Source organism: Athene cunicularia, assembly GCF_003259725.1.
Source record: "Athene cunicularia isolate RWA chromosome 24 unlocalized genomic scaffold, athCun1 chr24_part1, whole genome shotgun sequence".
Lineage (NCBI taxonomy): Eukaryota > Metazoa > Chordata > Aves > Strigiformes > Strigidae > Athene > Athene cunicularia.
The window spans coordinates 3,760,288-3,778,770 of NW_020799132.1; the positions used below are offsets into that span (position 1 = coordinate 3,760,288).

The 18,483-nt window shown below is 44.8% G+C and overlaps 1 protein-coding gene across 17 annotated transcripts in view; it reads right to left on the bottom strand.

Moving 5' to 3' along the window:
• Window positions 1-18,483, bottom strand: part of LOC113488471 (GRAM domain-containing protein 1B) — a 93,762-nt gene that overhangs the window by 39,693 nt on the left and 35,586 nt on the right. The window contains exon 1 of one of the 17 annotated variants that reach the window (XM_026863637.1): window positions 17,408-17,428. The exons of 14 other annotated variants lie outside the window; for them this stretch is intronic. The gene's annotated coding sequence lies outside the window, so the exon portion shown is untranslated. Of the gene's footprint in view, window positions 1-6,941; window positions 6,965-7,421; window positions 7,523-17,407; window positions 17,429-18,483 lie in introns of those variants that run through there. 2 more of the 17 variants (XM_026863635.1, XM_026863636.1) reach the window with 2 other exon arrangements.

Consider the following 18,483-nt stretch of genomic DNA (forward strand, 5'->3'; position numbering starts at 1 on the left):
TATTTTTTTTTTTTTTTTTCCCCCTCCCAAGGTCCCCTGATTATACCCATCGCTTTCAGATGCCGTTCATAAAGTTTGACAAAAGCCACAGGTTAAGAACCTACAGGTTGGGAGAAGGGGGGAAAAAAAAAATTAAAAAAAAAAAAAATATTTATCCTCGCTGCGTACACGCTAGATCATCCACACGTGGGAGAAAGTTTCGAAACCTGTAAGCGTGTCAATACAAGAACAGTCAGGAAAATGAAACCCCGTTTAACTGGCGAAGTGGATTATCTAGACTGAATTAAATGCTGCGAGGACATATTCAGAATTAAGGTGACCTCAACGCAATTTAGCTTACTTCACCTAGGAAGAGAATTGTGTTTCATTTTTCGGGCCCATCTATTGTGTAAACAGGCCTGGGATTTTTAAAGAAATGTTATCGAGCAAAGTTTACAACTCTACAGCAGCATTTGGGGGGCATACGCACCGCTATATCCCTACACACTCGCTCATGCGTGTCTTTACACCAGAACAAGAAGGGTGTCAGTCCCTTTCAAGGGCTCGCACAGTACAACATAAATTACACAGGCTGAAGGGTGAAAAAGCGAGCAAAACAATCAACTAGCTTGCACTTTTCCTCTCAGTATATGAAATCAGACCTTGTCTGTGCAAGAAAATAGCAGGGAACTGACCTGAAACAGCCTCCTGTACTATCAGCCTTGATTTGAAGCACAAGTGTCCACGTGTAGAAGGACTCTGGGTTATTTTAGGCCTTTTAAATGTGAAATAATTTTCCAGCCTAGACAAACCTCAGAGAGTATCCAGAGAAGCCCCTGTACAGGTGTGGCTACAGCAGTTCAAAGATTTACACGTTATACCACTTCTTATTCCTCGGCAGTCTCCAGTCCACATGCACATCACCCCCCCTTAGATGTTTATTTTCGGAGTTCCCTGTGGTATCTGAGCCAGGCAGGCAACTCCAGAGTATGATTCAGAGCACCTAAGTCAGGAGTGTGACTATAACCCAATTTAGATGCGGCAAATGACCCCCTCAAGGACTTACTGGTAACAGAAGGAGCTGTGCCCTAAGCGATGTAAATACTCATTACTCTGCCCTTTGCTTTCTTTTGTTGCCTTTCACCCATTCCATACCCTGGGTTGACCGTTTCCTCTTCTCTTTAGAAACACAGTGCTAACATTCCAAAAGAGCATCTTTCCAGAAGGCTGATTGCCCATCATTTCACTATAATCAAAATCAGCGGGAGCGGGAGATGCTCTGCTCTGAAGAATCAGTGCTCCAGCAGACTCAGGGCACTACCCAATTCAAATGCTGCACATGACTAAATTAAAAACGTTATCACTGTGCGCACCTTCATCTAGATAGTACAACAGTACCATCATTTTTTTAAAAATCTTACTCAAAGAATACACACCGATGCACATGAGTTCACCGTGTATCTGCCACTATTTTAATAAATGCATTGCCCCATTCAGAGATCCATCGGCACCACGTCAATTTTGTGACATCCTTCTTGGGATCAAGCTTCTTTCTTCACCTTCTCCATTTACAGTGCTGCCCACCACAAGCATCTAACACACATCAACTTTCACCCCAAACATAAAACCTGGCGCTCAAAATTCGTAATTTCATAAAAGCAAACCTGGTTTTCATTCCTCTAATTCCGCTAGCACACATTGATTCAGGTTGTAGTTTCAAGGTTCTCACATGGGAGAAACTTCTGTTAAAATGAGAAAGTTTCTCATAGTTAGATATTTAAAAAGCGGTGGAGATTTACAAAGAGTACCAAACAAAATGAACCCATGCACAAGAGCTGACAACAATATTTGTCACCTCACCCACTAATAGCTGAATTTGGGCTTTAAATCTGCAAGTCCCCATAAAGGTGGAGCTTTCTACCAATGTGGAAACGCATCGTCTCTAAGAGGATAAGTTGTAAAGCAAAGTAACAACCGGCAACAAAGACTTCGGGCCAAACCCTGCACCATCTTGTCCTCACACGCTGACCTTCTGTTAAACACTCAACTCTCTCAATTCTGCAACGCCTCCTTGAGACTTTAATCTTCAATTCATTGGACCACGTTTCAGCGTTTTGCAGCTGGAGATATCCATATGCAATAGTCTTGTGGTCCCCACCAAAAACGCTGATGTATTTCTCCAACACAAACCTAAGAATACAGCAAAATCTCTCTATCCAGTCAGAAAAAAACAAGGCAATCAGCAGAGCCACTATAACTTCCACCTTGACTTTTCATTTTCATACGTGATCATTAAAAGTTTCAAATGCTTACAAAAGGTCGTGAATTACAAAAGGTCGTGAACCAGCGAATTTACGAACATGCTTAAAGGAAAAGGCATAGGACATACAAGCTTTCCCATTCCCTGGGTCCAACGCAGTGGTACCTCCGTAGCCCAGGACATCGTGATTCCCACTGAAACGCTACGTCTAGACTATCTAGACTCACTGTATGAATGTGGATAAACTGGACAGGGTTCAGAGAAGAGCAACGAACAATTCCGTGGCACTGAAGCCATTCAATGGAGACTGGAGGTCAAGGAGTGCCGAGCTCTAAATGATCATCTGGAACACAAGTTTGATAACACTGGGTAACAGATGGAAGCGCAATAATACCAAGTGCTGAAAGCTGAAGCTAGACAAATTCTGACTAGACACATGCATTTTTGGAAGTAAACAAAACTAACCACTGTAACTAATTCAAGGCTAGCTTACCCATCTGTAACAAACAATATTAGGCAAGGTTTTGTGTTTTCCTAAATACTCTTCTGTACCTCAAACCAGGATCAATTCAGGCAAGCCTCATACCTCGCGTTCAATAAGACTTGGAAGAGATATCTGAATGGTTTCATTTCATTTTACAGTCTATGAATCTTTCAGTGATTTTTTTTTCTTATGACTTTCAAAGATGTATGAAAATAGCTGGAAGTGTGAATCTCAGCCTCTATAAATTTTGGTATGTTTTGTCTGAATTAAAGTTTGAACAAGATACTAGTTTTCAAGAGTCACATGAGTGCTACGCTGACCCAAAGGCTTTGATGAAACTCAGGATAATGGCTACTTCAGATCCAGAACCATGGAGAACACACAAAGGCTCAAAGCAGGTTATGAAGTGGTAGGACAGGTTGAACATGAGTTGAAGACCTATCCGCTCTTCAGACTGTCAGGAGAGAAGATGAATCAAACGAAAGTTCTGCTTCCAAAAGCACTGCGAGAGCAATAGTAAAAACACAAGGATTACTTAGAGAAAAGCTTCTTAGGCTTATGTGGGATGGTGCGCAAAAAAGGCAAAGTTAGGGGTAATTTGAAAAATCACGCGACACTTCAAACGCTTTACAAACTTCATCAGATCTGCAAAATTCAACCCAGAACTCTTGGAAGGACAAACACTCTCGTTACATGTCTGGGTCTTTGCAGCACCAGTCATGTCACTATAAAGACAGCTCATTTCATGGTGATAATACTTTGATAATATTGCACTGAGAAGAGGATCTTTAGGGGCCTTTAAGAAACCTCTTCTGAACATAAAGCTACCGGTTCCTGTTTTGTTCAGGAGCCGCAGAACATATTTTAGGTCAACTGGGTTTACTTGCACGTCTCTCAGCCCTTGCCCTGATACTGGTGTCAAAGAATCGACACAAATACTAGGGCATTACTCCATGTGTGAAGGACAGCTTTAGCTTGACTGCTGAGCTATTCATGGCATGACATGGTCACACACCACAGCCTGAATACCACAGGACTACCAAGCCCTGGAGAAAAGGGAAAAGTCATCCATCAGGAGCACTCCCTCCAAGGATGCTCTAAGTCAGAGCAGCAGGCGCATCAGTGTTCAGGCAGGCAGGGCCAGCTCTACCTTTGCTGCCTGCTGGACTGAGTGGCAGGGCTGGTTTCTGCCCTGCAGTCTCAGACCCAGCCGTAACACAAGCACACTCATACATATTGCATCCCTCAGGTGGGAGGCAATGGTGCACTGTCCAAGTAATTAAAGCCCGAAGCTGACGACAGATACGCGCAGGACAGTCCAGTGCCTGAACGTCCAGGCCTACAGAGCAACAGGTGGGTTTGAGATAAACTCTGTATCCAGCTAGAGCAATCTTACCCTCTCTGTAAGCCACACCAGGGATATGGAAACAAACAGCAGTCTTAAAAGTCTGTCTGCAAAATGTCTGGGAACAATCAGCACCGGGATTTGGAAACACATACGCTTTCTCACTTCACCTTCCCCAATAATTCCTTGTCCGCTTTCAAAACAATCTGTTCTGAAAACTTAAAAGCCAATGACAATTATTTCCCATCATCTCTACTTTTCAGGTAAGTTCAGAACAGAACCAGGGGACACCTAGACTTTCACAGCACTTCTGGCCTTGTCTTCAAAGACATACCGGGAATGTCAAGAAAGCATGTCCTCAGGGAAAACTCAGTGTAGTGCTACAACCTCAAGATCTGCAAGTAGGATTAGCATTGGTGGGTAACGGATGCATCTGAGTGGTAATTAATATTTTGCACATTTAATTTTCTTGCTCGTGCCACTGTTGGAGCACAGAAGCTGCTTTTCTCTTCCTTCTCCCTTGCAGAAAGTGGGCTCCTAGACAGGTACCAGATCACACAACGATTTTTTGAGAGTTCTCTGAACAGACAATGGCATTTTCACGGAGAAAGATGCAGTGGCTGCTAGGAGCGCAGGGATTCCTACAGTAGTGGGGGATGGAGGAGGCAGGCAATCATGTGCTCAAAGGCATGGGGAGGAAGAGGGGGAGGAGGAGAACAAGGAGAGAGAGAGAACAAAGTGTCAACATCTTAACTGGGACACACAAAGAGCCAGTTCTTAGTAAGAACTTAATCCAGGATTAACAAGAGGTCAGCTACCTCCGCAAGGAGACTGCACTAAAAGGAGCTAATTAGCTCTCCTTAATTGCACAAAAGAAACCACACAGAATTAAAGACATTCACAAGTAGCAGATCCCACCTCACCTAGGAAACAGAGCCCTACCTGTTGTCCTCAACACCACGCTCAAACAATCAGCACACGCAAAGCCAAAAGCAGGAAAGGTGAAACGATGTTCGGAAAGAGGCTGCGGGGAGTTAGGCTCAGCATCAACAAGTGAAGTGTTTGAGTGAGAGCCAGAGCCTACATCACACAGGACCAGCATTTTGAGCACGTCCAGTATCTTTCTAGACAGTTTCTTCAGCAGTGGCTGCCATCACACGTGGAACTGTCCAAGACCCCTGAGGTAACTACAGCTATCGCTTTCATAAATTATATTATCCATGAGGATATTTAATGCAGTTTCAGCCCTCTCTGATTCTATGTGATCTCTGAAAATGAGAAGGAAGGATAGCACAAGGAGAACCAGTCAGTTTTGCTCTCTAGGCCCAACTCTGCCCCATAGGTTGAGACCGACGGAATCACACCCCAGCAGCATTAGGCATTGCATCCCAGTTGGGAAGAACGGAGAGAACAAAGCAAATGCATCATGGATCACAGACAGGTAATAGCTCCTGGCCTGGACACCACCAGTTCGGGATAATGCAGCAGCAAAGGCTGGCTGAGCTGACCTCCCACAAATTCTCTGTCTAATCATACATTACAAAGACACTTACAAATCCTTAAGTCCTCTGCCAGTCTCCCCTTGATACTAAATCCATCTCTTTTTTCCTCTGAAACCATTATGTGTCCTGTTCTAGTGCATCGATGATAAGCTAGTGCATATTTTACCCCAGAAGCACTTGCGCTGCACTGACTGATATCGTATACAGCAGTCAGCATACTCAAAAATTAACATTAACAAGAACATCAATAAGTCTAACAGATGTCTCTGAGATCGAGCACTACTAAAAGTAAGTCCCGCATTTATTTGTTTTACAGCAACGTGCTGAGGACTGGGCAGCCTGCAGACAGACACGGCCCTCACCTGGAGGAGCTTACAGTGCAAGACCTCGACCGTGCTGTGAAAGGCATGAAAACAAGAGGCTGCACTGATTTCAAACCCTACTGCAATCCAGGGAGCCTACCTTTGACCACCAGGTCTGAGTGCATCCCCTCTGCAAAATCACGGCTCAGGATAAGAGAGGATGAAAGAAAGGCAAAACAACAGCTTGACCGGGGGAAAACTATCATACACACAAAGAAAAAAATAACAAAAAAATAACAGATCACCCATTAATTACAGGTCCCTGGGGAATCATTACAGTACCTCCTCCATTACTGATGTATCCTTCTTTTCTTATCCCTTCAGGATGGAGTTAAATATCACGCCATTATACTTTCAGTTACATCGCAAGGTAGCCACCAGGGGACAAGCAGCAGCAAAATTTCATCTCAAACCCCACACAAACAAATTGCATTCTTTGGATACCACTCGGAATATGAAAGCCACATCCCGCTCTGCTCCCAGTAATTGGGCGGCACCCCTCCTATATGCTGTTCCTATGCAAGCTCGGCACAAAGAGAGAATTCCCCAACATCTGGATAAAGCTTCAATAGCCGCCATTGGAGAGAGCAAAATGCACATCGGCTGTTCTGTGCCAGGGGCTGGGCTACACCCGGTCTCCTGGTACAGACATGCCCCACTCCTTCGGACTCCTCCGCTCCCTCTTCCACTCTGCGCTGAGCTGGAACAGCTCAGACCCATGAGGAGATTTATGAAGAGAAGAGGAAAAGGCACTAAAAGGGTCCGATCTCTTTCTTTAGCACTGGCTGGTGCAGTGTGAGATTCTACGTCAGATAATTCAGTTACAGTTACGCCAGCTTCTCCATTCCTCCAGACTGTTCCAAATCTGTTCAATCCAAACCAAGCCAGCCTCCTAAAGCCTTCCCCCAACACACTACCCCAATTTCTACCCTCCAGACTCCTCCTGAGCCTCCTCTGATTTTCAATTCCAATACCCACTCGCACACACTGGATTCAGCCCCACTCTCACCGATTGACTTTCTTAACCTTGCTTGATCCTTTCTTCCAGACCGGTTGCAGATCCCCCGTAATCTTCTGCTGAGCTCACCCAGAAACTCACTAACACCAGTAAACTGCTACTCAGTCCAGCCCCTACGCCCATGAAGACAGAACACTGCTCCAGTAGAGTCTTGTTCAGCTTCTCCCCCCGCACCCCCATCCCTTCCACCCCGACTTCACATTTCCCAGCCGAACCCTCTGTATCTCCATCCTTTTTCCTGAGGAACCGCCGGACCTCACAAGGCAGGAACACAAAGGAACCTGCACCCACGGGACGGAGTCCTCCTGCCTGCCCGGGAGGTGAAAAATGAAGAGCTAAATGATTGCATCGCCACCTGCTACCACATCGCCTCCCCGCTCCTCTGCTCTCCGATTCCGAAACCACCATTTAAACTGCAGACAGAAGCAATTCTGCTGGGGGAGAGATCATTAAACCGTTCCAGAATCTTACTGCTCCGATGCATTTTATGCTCTCAAAAGTAGTTGACAAAAAGATTCCCCGCTCTGATAACAGCTTGGCATGGCTGAAACAAAGCCTCCTTTGCGACTTGCTACCCAGCTCTGGCATCTGAACTGGCTGCTGCCCACTAGAAAGCAAAGCACCCTCTGTCTCTTTAAGAATGCCCCGCAGCCCACATCACCAGAGCTCAGTTAACCCTGGCTGCTCCTCACTCCATTCGTGGGTGACAGCTATGAAATGTCAGGACTTGTCTCTTCTCCTGCTCTTTCTGACCTATTCTACTGCCCTGGGACAGCTGCTCCATGTTGTTGCCCGCCCCTGGCATCCCAAACATTTTGCAGAGCTTTATTAAATATCCCTGTACTCCCCACTATGAAAACCACCAGGGAGTACTTCTGTGATGACAGGCAGAGCAGTCAGCATAGACCTCAGCATCCCAATTAACTCTAAATTCAACTTCCTTCCTCCCAACAAAGCACTCTTCTCTGAAATACCGACTCTTCATCTTGCTGAGCTAGAGGAACTACCACCCTGCTCTAAACCTTAACAGCCACAGCACAAACCATCTATTTCCCTAATACAACAGCAGGCAGCACAGCCAGCAACAGGAGAAATATTTGTCTTCAGCACATGGATATTGCCAAATAGAAAGTCTCTGAAAGGCCATCTTCTGCAGAGAGGTTATAAAATGCAGAAGGTAACAATGTGACTCACATTGAAAGTGTATATAAACACAGATACAAAAACCTGTCTCACCAGAAAAATAAACAAGAGACTGCGACTGATTCTCTTCTGGGCAAAGAATGAAGAACTCTACCCGACCACTGTCCTTGATTTTGTACCTGCTCTAAACGGGTATAACGGAGGAAACAACGTCACGTCCAAATCCAAAGAATCGGGAAAGCAAGAAGCAGCGCGGCTTGGCAGCACACAGGACAAGAGCGCAAAGCAAATCAGACGCGTTCTTGCAACAGGATAGAGGAGCAGGAAAGACTAACGCGTTTCAGAGCCGCATAGTCTGGTCAATCACACCTCATGGAAGCTGAGGAAATATTTGCTCTGTGTGATCAGTTAATCTCTACCAGGAACTTTATTATAGGGGTGTCATATAACCAGAAAGATGCTCTTACAGAGCAGCGAGTTTCAGGGAAAGCAACAAAACCATCGCAATATTCATGAGGTTCATTTGTGAGAAGAAATTTGAAGGGTAAATGAAGCGGTCAGCAAATATTTCAAGAATGTAAATACCAAAGAGAAGCCGTCCTAAAAGGTTTTATAACAACAAACAATAGGGTTGTATTAAGTCGAGGGAAAAATACTAGGCTGAAGTCAGATCCTTGCATTCAAGAGCAGGGGAGAAGTGGTATAAACCCATTCACTCGTCGTGTTTATAAACAGCGATAGGTAACCATTAGTAAAGACAAAACAGGGAACTGTCCCACACTAGCAGGAGCACGGATCAATGCTCAAATCCATCAAGATTTTTTTCTGTCTCTAATTTCCCTAATTTTCCTAATAGGCAGCAGCACAACCCAAGGACTTCTTGGTTTCTGCTGTTTGCTAGCGATACAAGACTCTTCAGAGGTGTGTATCTGGTTGGGTTACAGCTGTTTGACTGTTACCACTTAGAGAACTGTTTTCACTTAATGTATTTGTCTTCCCAAAACCCCCAACTGAAACACATCCATCTGATTTTGAGTTTATGTGGGAAATGTTGCAAAGCGACATCTAAGTCATCTGAAGTTCTTAATCTGGGCTGTGATCCTTGACAGAACAAAGTCCTTAGGACCATTATGGTATTTCCAAGTACGAGCAAGATATATGATTGCTTCGAGGCAATTACATGGATTCAGCTGGTGACTTTAGACAAGTCCCCTAGGAGAAGCACAGGGGATGTGGCTGGCCGGTTTGTATTTCTGAACCTACCTCTTACATCAATGTAGTTTGCTTTCTTTAAAGAGCTGTTTTAAGCTCTAACAGTTTTCACCTAAGCCAAGCTTCCAGTAGGGAAGTTTTCTAGTACACCTCTATTAATAAACATGTTATGAGCAAAACCACCTTTGATCTCTGTGTGCCTCATCTGCAAACCAAGCTAATAGCACTTCCTTTCTTCTATCCTTTGTCTATCTTGTCTATTTAGGATGTAAGCTCTTCAGGACACAAGCGGTCTCTGGAAGTGCGCATGAAAATCTCCTGGCACAGCAAGGCCCTTCTTTTAAGAGCCTCTCTTGCTGCAAAACAACACAATCTTCGAAACAGATCCATTTCCAGAATCAGTTGTGCTATCACCTGTCTTTGAAACAGAAACTCTGAAGGATCAATGGGGAACCTATTCTTCCTGTTGGAAAGGTTGGAAAAATACTTTCACAGGCATTTGAAGCAATGATGTAGTTTTACTGCCTGGATAACAGCCACTGAACGTTCCTCAGATTCTCTAAGCTCCAGCCCCTAGACACACACCTTCTTTCATGGCCTACAGCTGAGCAACAGCTCAACTCCCAAACCTTACTCATAACATGGACATCAGATTGAAGGCCAACACGAGTACAGTATTTCTTAATAGCTGACAGCTCTGAAAAAAAAAAAAAAAAAAAAAAATCCAGTTTAGAGGGCTGCACAGCCACAACCCAATCTCCTCATGAGCAGAGGGCACTTCTTTCAGACCTCTATAGCTGCTCTATTTCTATTCCGACAAGGGCAGAAATACACCCAAATTACAGCTCTAACTTTCCACCAGCTTTTTTAAATGCCTCTGTCTCCAGCGCAAACATTCTAATTCCCAGCACTTCGTGTGTCATCACTGCACAAAGGATGAGACCTGGCAAACGATTTCTCTGCAATCCTCAGACCTTGCCATCTCTTGTCCTGTCATTTAAATACAGGCTTGTTTGCTTAGTTTTTCATTAAAGGAATGATTCTAGCAAGTTAAAGAGAGCTGTTCTTACACTAAAAAGAAACAAGTCATTCTTCCCCCCCCCCAATTTGATGCCTTATATTATGTGCATATACAGAATTTTCTTCTGTTATTAAACCTTTTATACTCCTGAATATATACCTCCATCTTCCCCCACGAGTCTTTTTCATTCAACTTATTTTCTCCTCCATTTTCCTTCTTCCAGTTCCAAGGCCTGAAATTAGGTGTGGTCGAGCCACATTCTTCCAAACCTGGTATTTCAAGTGGTTTGAAAATGATTCAAAATATGTACCCCAAATATATATCTCCCCCTCTCACAAAAAAAAAAAAAAGCCCCAAACCAACAAACTCCTCCTTTTCTGCTCCTTTGCCACATGTAAAGGCTGTTACACTGTCAAATGAGAATGGCAGCATTTTACATCTTGTGTTAGCTGAAAAAAAGCAGAGCATCTACCCCCAGATCACTTGGCTGTGACCACAGAGCACCACAGAGAGCATTCCGTGAAGGAAAAATTATTACAGAGAATAAACCACTGGAAAATATAAAGTGTAATCAACAGCACAGACCTAAAGCTGGCCAAATGGAAAACTTCAGTAAAGGAGAAGCTCAGAGAACATTCCACCATATCGTAACCGGCTTGTGGCTCTGCAAGAGCATACAGAGATCACAGAAGGGAAAGAAAAGCTTCTGATTTACAGGCAGCATTTGTTCTGGTCTCTCCATTTCCTGAACTTAGATATTTTGTACTTGCCTACTATTAATGTTAATATATCTCAATTTATATAATTTACTTCCACCAGAGCCAAAATATGACATTAGAAGTTACCATTCATAGTATCAATTACAATAATAAGGCAGTCTGCCATTAAGATGCACTTTCCCACCAGGACTGAAATCAGAGGCACGTGAGGGAAGACGCAAGCACAAACACAGGAGCTGCTTAATCAACCAAAGGAACACCACTAACTAGGTTTAGAAGGGAGAGCAAAGAGTCATCCCATTCCCAAAGGGAGTTGCAGTTGGCAAATGCAATTAAGCAAAAGAGATCTTGACCAGGACACAGCAATTCTTGCACAATGTGCCACAAGAGCTTCCGTGTCAACATTTAGCTCTTTCAGAGCCAAATGGCTCTTGCTGAACAGAACAGCCCTGATGGAGCAGAAATTTTAAATATGTGAGCGTTTCCGTTTAGTTCAACAGAACTATTAACGCACGCAGGGTAAATCACACGCACACAAACTGCGGAGGCTGCTCAACATACCCCCTCTGGCACGTGTCACGCCAAGCATCACACTGCCTCGGCGAGAGGGAGCACAAGGGGAGAAGGAAGAGATGAACGGTGCAACTGCAGACTGGGAAACCAGGGCAGAGGCACGACCACGATACAGCCGGGCAACGGCAGATCCAGGCATAAAGGTGTCCTCTCGTGACTTCCAGCTCCGACAGCCAGGACCCTGCTGCTCCGCTGAAGGGACCAAGCAGCTAAACAGCACCCAACAGTCTCAGCTCCACACTTCGGCTTTGAGAGAGAATAGCAGCATCGGCTAAATTTTATCTACGGCCTCTTCTTGACTGAATTTGCCTCTTGTCATGCTTTTTCCTCCTGCACGCACGAGGGAAAGACTCTGGAGAAGCCTCACTGCAGCCCCGCACATCTCACTGCAAGGCCCTGAACAAGCAACAGCTGCAAAATGCCAGAACGGTCCTGAGCAGTTTGCCCTTCACTTGACATTTGCGAGGCTGCTGGAGGACTAGAGAAAGAGCAAGGTGATTTTTACCATCTGATAAGCAGAAAAGCCAATTTCAGAGCAAAACAAATGATTGGGATTCAATTAGCCAAAACGCTCTGCAGCCCAAGGAGAGATCTGAAGGAGAGATTCTGGGTGTTGGCAGCAAACTCCGCCGAGCGCAGCATCTTCATGGCATAAGTCAACTCTTCTGTCTGGTTGCCTCAGAGAGGTTTCCATAAGCACATATATATGAGAGAATAAAGAGATGGATGTTCATCCAATTTTAAATCCAAAATTGATGCCAAAAGCACACCACATACCAAACAAAAAACACTAAAGGGGTACTTTTCCCAGTCAATCATCCCATAGGGCTACAGCAAACCAAATCTCAGATCAAGGGCTTCACAATGACTCAGTCAGTTTTAGTTCAAATACGCTCCTTCCACTGTAATTTTACAGATATATATATATTTTTTTTTTTTTTACTAAAATAGTCACTTCACTTGTACTTTATACCCTATTACCACTGAAGGTATTAATTCAGCGTAGCAGTGTGCAGTCCAGGAGAAAAACTGGTAATGAGCTGATCTTGGTTCTATTTCTGGCTCAGTTAGCGACTATAAGCACAGTCTGGCCAAGCAAATTGCATGGAAGATGTTTTTCCTTGACATTAGTGCACTTGGATTAGGCTCCTAACTGCTTACTATCACTTCCCACTACTGAAATGCCCAGATAAATTAGCACAAAATCTGCTACTAACCACTTCACTGCACTACAAAACCATTTACAAATCTCCCAATATTGCTTAAAGTCGTTCTCCGGGTTACCCTACACAACACCATAATGTTTCTTCCTGTTGAAAGAAAAAGAATAGAAACAGTACTTTATGGATAGAGGTTCGGTCAAAATGTTCAGAATATTCTGGATGCAAGGAGAGACGAGTGACCTATTAATATGGTTTCCTCTTCCTACCACATTGACAGCAAACGGGAACGTTCTGATGCCTAAAATCCATTTGCAGAATTTATAAGGAGCGAAAGCCTCTTCTTTCCAAAATGCTAGAACCATATTTAGATGTATGTGGGTCATCTTTGATGGCTTTTAGCGAAGGATTATCAGCACCTATTTCTTCCTTTTGAATAAAAAGCACAAAGAAGAAAGACGTAGACGCAGAAAAATCAGTAAGAACAGAGGAGGAAAGAACACTGAAACATAACATTTTAACCCCTAACGTGAAGGTCGAACAGTGCAATATGCACAACAGCACAATTATGTCACTTCTACGGAACTATTTTGCCAGCCTTCCCTTAAAAAAGTGAGGAAGAATTGGTTTGGAAATTCATCTTTCATTTGCGACGCAATAGAACGAAGTTCCTTTCCGCTGCACACGGCAGGTCTGTAAGTCTCTGCAGTATTGATACGAAATTGAAAGCGATTTAAATGGCTTCATGGTTTCCCTACGTAATTAAGGAGGCAAGAACCCCAAGCACCCACGTAGGTCACCTTTCTGTATTACAGCCAGTACTAATGCTCTACAACTGAGGGCAGCGCGCGTTCCTCCTGTCCCTTTTTCACTAAGCTGTTATTTTCGACTTCAAAGTAGTCACGGGACTAGACTGTAAGGACAGAGCTATGTAGGACTAGTGTGATAGCTCACGAACCCCCTCCCTCCCCTCGCAGATACTTGTGGCCCTGAGACACTGACAAATCAGTTGAAAAGGGGTGTCCTTAGCCTGGTCGAGGTACAAAGAAGCCCTGAAGTCGCAGCCTTGTAAGGCACGCATAACTGAAACTGCCTAATGTTAATCTTCACTGCTCCCTGACATCAAACAACTTCTAATTTTAGCTCTGCTGTTCTGTAACCCTACCTAGTTCCCATCCCACCCCCACAACTATATAATAGATCCTTCCTCCAGATAAGTAGGGTGTTGGAACATGGAGAGTTTTTTCCTCACCCACAGGCACTAGCAGAAAAATGAATTACAGATTTATTTTTAGGTAGAGCCTTTGGCCCTTATTTTCTCTGTAGGTTCCATATCGCGAGTTCTATGGCTCAGAACTATTCCAATCATCAAATCAGCACAAGCAACGCAGAAAGAACCACAGAAGAAGGAAAATGAGATGCACAGAGTTTTGCTCAGTATCCCGTTTACTGGACATCAAGTTCAGCTACCAGCTTACGTTAGTCCCTGCAGGACTCTTCGATTCTCATTTTCCACAAGAGATCCACATTAGTATCCTTCTATGTTGGATTAGGAGCTCTGCAAAACTCCTAACAGGGAGGAACGCTAACAGCAAGCAGCACTGCCCGAGATTTGAGGGGAGGGAAAGCCCTGCTGTTGCAGTTCCTGCCTTTCTGAAATTTAAAGCTCAGGGCCTGGCTCACGATAGTCCCTGAGGATCTATGAGATAACGGTGATGTAAGACTGGAAGCAAAAGTTCTCTCTCACAACGCCGTGTCAGAACAGAAAGACGTATGCAACGGTATTAAAATATTACGCTGTGACATGAAGGTGACCTATTAAACCAAGATACTAGGCCCCGACGAGACAAATACATGCTGTCACATGATAATAACAACGTGCTAGGGGACTGCAGTATCATTTCTGATCCCAGGATGTCGTACCACAACAGGATGATGCTGCACTGGTACATCAGGACATTGCATCACGACACGCTACAGTCACGTTTTGATGTCACAGAGCTGTGATGGTTACACCTCAGGATTCTGCTGTGCTGCAGCGTACGGTGACCACCTAATGACTCCACGGTATGCAGCTAGGCTCTGATACGGTACCAGATGGTGATGAGATCATTTTAGGCAGAATTAGGTGGCGTGCTGCAAAAATGCATGACATCGTATTAGAGAGCAGCACGTTGTCCAGTGCCAAAACAAGCTCACACTGAGACTGCGAGGTGGCCAGAGGTTCCCTGATAAAGCACATTATGTTATTCCGTGCAATCCGACAGCACGAAATGAACGGGCAGTCGAAAAACAGGCAAGAGCAAGCCCTCTTCCGAACGGTCCGAGCGGGCTGCTCCTGCTGACAGCGTTTGTCCCTGTGCTACTGCCCTTCCTGGTACAGAAAGAAATCATGTGTCTTTCGGAGAAGGGCTCCATAAAGAAATCTGCATTAACCCCGGCAGTGCCATCTAGAACCGGAGTCACCACAGCAAGGACCAAAAGATCTGTTTGTACGCCACGCACCTGGCGTGGTTGTTTCCTCAGACAAATGCTAACCCTGTAAAGCCATCTCACTGCCAATACTGGAGGCTGTGCGACCCACTGAAGTACTCTAACCAAGTCTGACAGACAGCAAAGAGCAGGGAACTCTGTATTCTATAATTAGCTCTGTACTCCTCTAGAACCGTGCCAACCGGTCCCACAGTGACAAACGCATACTTAAGTGAAACAGGACTTGAAATAACATCCTCAACTCCCTCTTCTGTGCCTATGCTGCACACTCAAATAAATAAAGCTGCCTACAAACATCCTAGAGGGTGAACACAGTAACTACCGCAAAGATCCAAACCACTGTATACAGTTTTATGAAGTAAAGTGAGCATTCAGAGTATTTGACTTTGTTTCTCTTTGGGATTCAGAGGGAGATGAAGGGGGGATGCTGAAGTGGTAGCCCAAGCAGGGCTTGGTTAGCACCCTTCAGGGGTTTCCAGGAGGGCCAGAGGAACTGATCAGCCCGTTATTTACCACTCCCCTCACCACAACACCCCCCCCCTAGCACAGCACGGTGCCCCTTGGCCCCTGAGACAGAGAAAACTCAGAGGGAAGAGCGTCACCTACTGAAACAGCACTGGAACTTCACCCAGCAACCCTGTCCCCCATCCAGCTCCTGAATGTACCAGCCTCCCTTGCCTGGCTCTGAAGTCTGACAAAATTAACAGCCCAGCTTCAACTTTAATTGCTATAAATGCTGTGACAGAAGCGGGTATGCAAAAGCTCTCCAATTACCACGATTAACAAAAACGTCCAGTGTTGCTCAGGGATAGGTACGGAAATGAATGCAGCGAGGTGCCATGTTATTGCAGATACACACGATCCCAGCATTTCTAACACACGCCTTGCTCTCCTGGTAGTACGCTAAGCGATTATGCAACTCATCAGCCCAACTGCATACCACGTAAAGCAACAAATCAGTGCAAGAGTTGGGCTTTACTTAAAAAAAAAAAAAAAAAAAAGAGATATGCAAAAAAAAAAATTGTGTAATATTTCCAAATGCTAATAGCTATCTCATTTGTACATGTTACACACAGGCATGTACACACAGCAAGATTTCAAAGGCTCTCAGTGCAATTAAATAAAAGACAAAACTACAGAAATTAGAAAAAGAGATGACCTATTGAGTCATCCCTGGCTCTAGTCCGTCCCCTGGGGCCCAGTACAAGATGCTTCCTAGTGCTATGCTGTAGCGCTTTTAGTTTTTTTTTTTACATTGAAAAAAAAATATAAAAAAATACAACAAATGCAAAATCACTTCACTGTTTTCTCACACTTTACAGGCAAGAATCTCCAAGTAATAAATTCATGCTGATGCAAAACAGCACACTTGAGAGGGAGGCTGTTATTTCTGTGATTACTTCCTTTTTCATTACAGAGAAAAAGGATTAAGAAAAAGAAACAGGCCTTCACATTGCTCTTGTCATCCACTTTGCAATTTCAATCCAAATTACAAAGTCACATTCCACTATTAACTATGGAACCGTTCCCATCTGATAAAGTTCTGATTAAATCCATTTCATCACAATAATTCAAAGACTATTTATTCCAGCTAAGTAATTCTGACATACTAGAGATTTAAAGTAGTTTCGATATGCTCATTTTATATAATTTTTTTGTTGGCCAAGTTTACATTAAACACATATATAATTGCATCTGTGTATATCACGTTATGTATGTATTTACTTATGCACATCAAACTTGACGAACAAAAATATTTACGTGCAAATATTTTAGATACACCCCCAGCTTTGTTGACCCACACAACGTTTTCTTTCACTGCCCGCTTGGTCCAAACCTGGAGAGTTTTCCCCCAGAACCCCCAGGAACGACCAAAGGATTAATAAGCGCTTTGGTACCGTCCAGGAAGCCGAGTCCGTCCCCCCCCCCGACTCCCCACTCTAACACCTTATCACAGGAACATGCCGGCAAGGTGCACCCCCAAAAGCAGCTCTTTAAAGGACAGGAGGAGCGGGAGCCATTCCGTGCGCATCGGACTCAAAACGTTTTCTGCACCTTTCTTCGGAAAAAAAATAAAAATAAAAATAAAAAAAAAAAAATAACCCATGTTTATATTCTCTGTGTGCAAACAGATACCGAGTCCAGACGCTCAGGTGTGCGGGTGCTGCGTGCGGGCCCACACGGATGCAAATTCATGCACAACCATCGCGAAAGCCGGGAGGAGGAGGAGGAGGAGGAGCAAGGACAGGCACTAAGGCCCGAGGTGCAGGGGGTGCCCGGGCAGGCAGCCCCACAGGCGCGCTGGTGCGAGCGGGTCTGGTTTCTCTGGCCGGAGCAGCTGAACTTGCTGGAGACCCCCCACCCACAGGTGCTTCCCGTGGCCCTGAGCCACCAATTTCGCCATTCCCTCAGAAGCAGATAAATAAAATCCCATCCCTGCGCCCCGGCCCAGGGCTGGTGCGAGGTTGGTGCCCGAGCAGCTCCACGGCCTGAGCAGGTGGCAGTGGCAGGGGCCACGGTGACAGCACCAGGTCCCTGCGCCGCGGCGCAGCCGCTCTGCCCGCGCTCACCCAGACACGTGAAAGACGCCTTTATCTGCACCAGGCGACAGCGCCGGCACTTTCTGTTGGCTTCCAGCTCAGGGCTGAGGGTCTCCGCACTCTGCCTGGGCGCGTCGGCAGCGCTGCGGGTGTAATGAGCAGGCGGGTGCCAGCGCCAGCACCTACAGCACCTTCCCGTGCGCTGCCCGCAGCTGGCCCCGGGGACTTTGTGTTCTCTTTTAATTGCCAGGAAAATTCAGCAGGGTATTTGGAGAGTGGAGAGTAATAAAAAGCTAACTTAAACGAGTATGTCAGCTGACAATACAGATAATGCCCCTTCCTAAGTGTGTTTTTTAAGGCATCATTTTTTACAACAAAATTAATGTTTAAGCCAGGCTGGAGGGATATAAGAAGCTACACAACAAAAACATCCAGTAAAGTATCTTTAGGGACGTTCCTACTTGCATGACAGTATTCACAAAATCTAAGTTTTTCACTAAAAATGAACTTTAAAAAATCTCTCACACACATAGTTGAGGAAATAACTTTAAATGAATGCACCTAGGAGTTACTTCTGCCTGAGCCTTTCCAAAACCTGCAGCACCGAGGGTGACGTCAGTGGTTAAAAATATCAGAGGTTAAAATCAGTGGACAGTGACGGGCAGGGTGTGC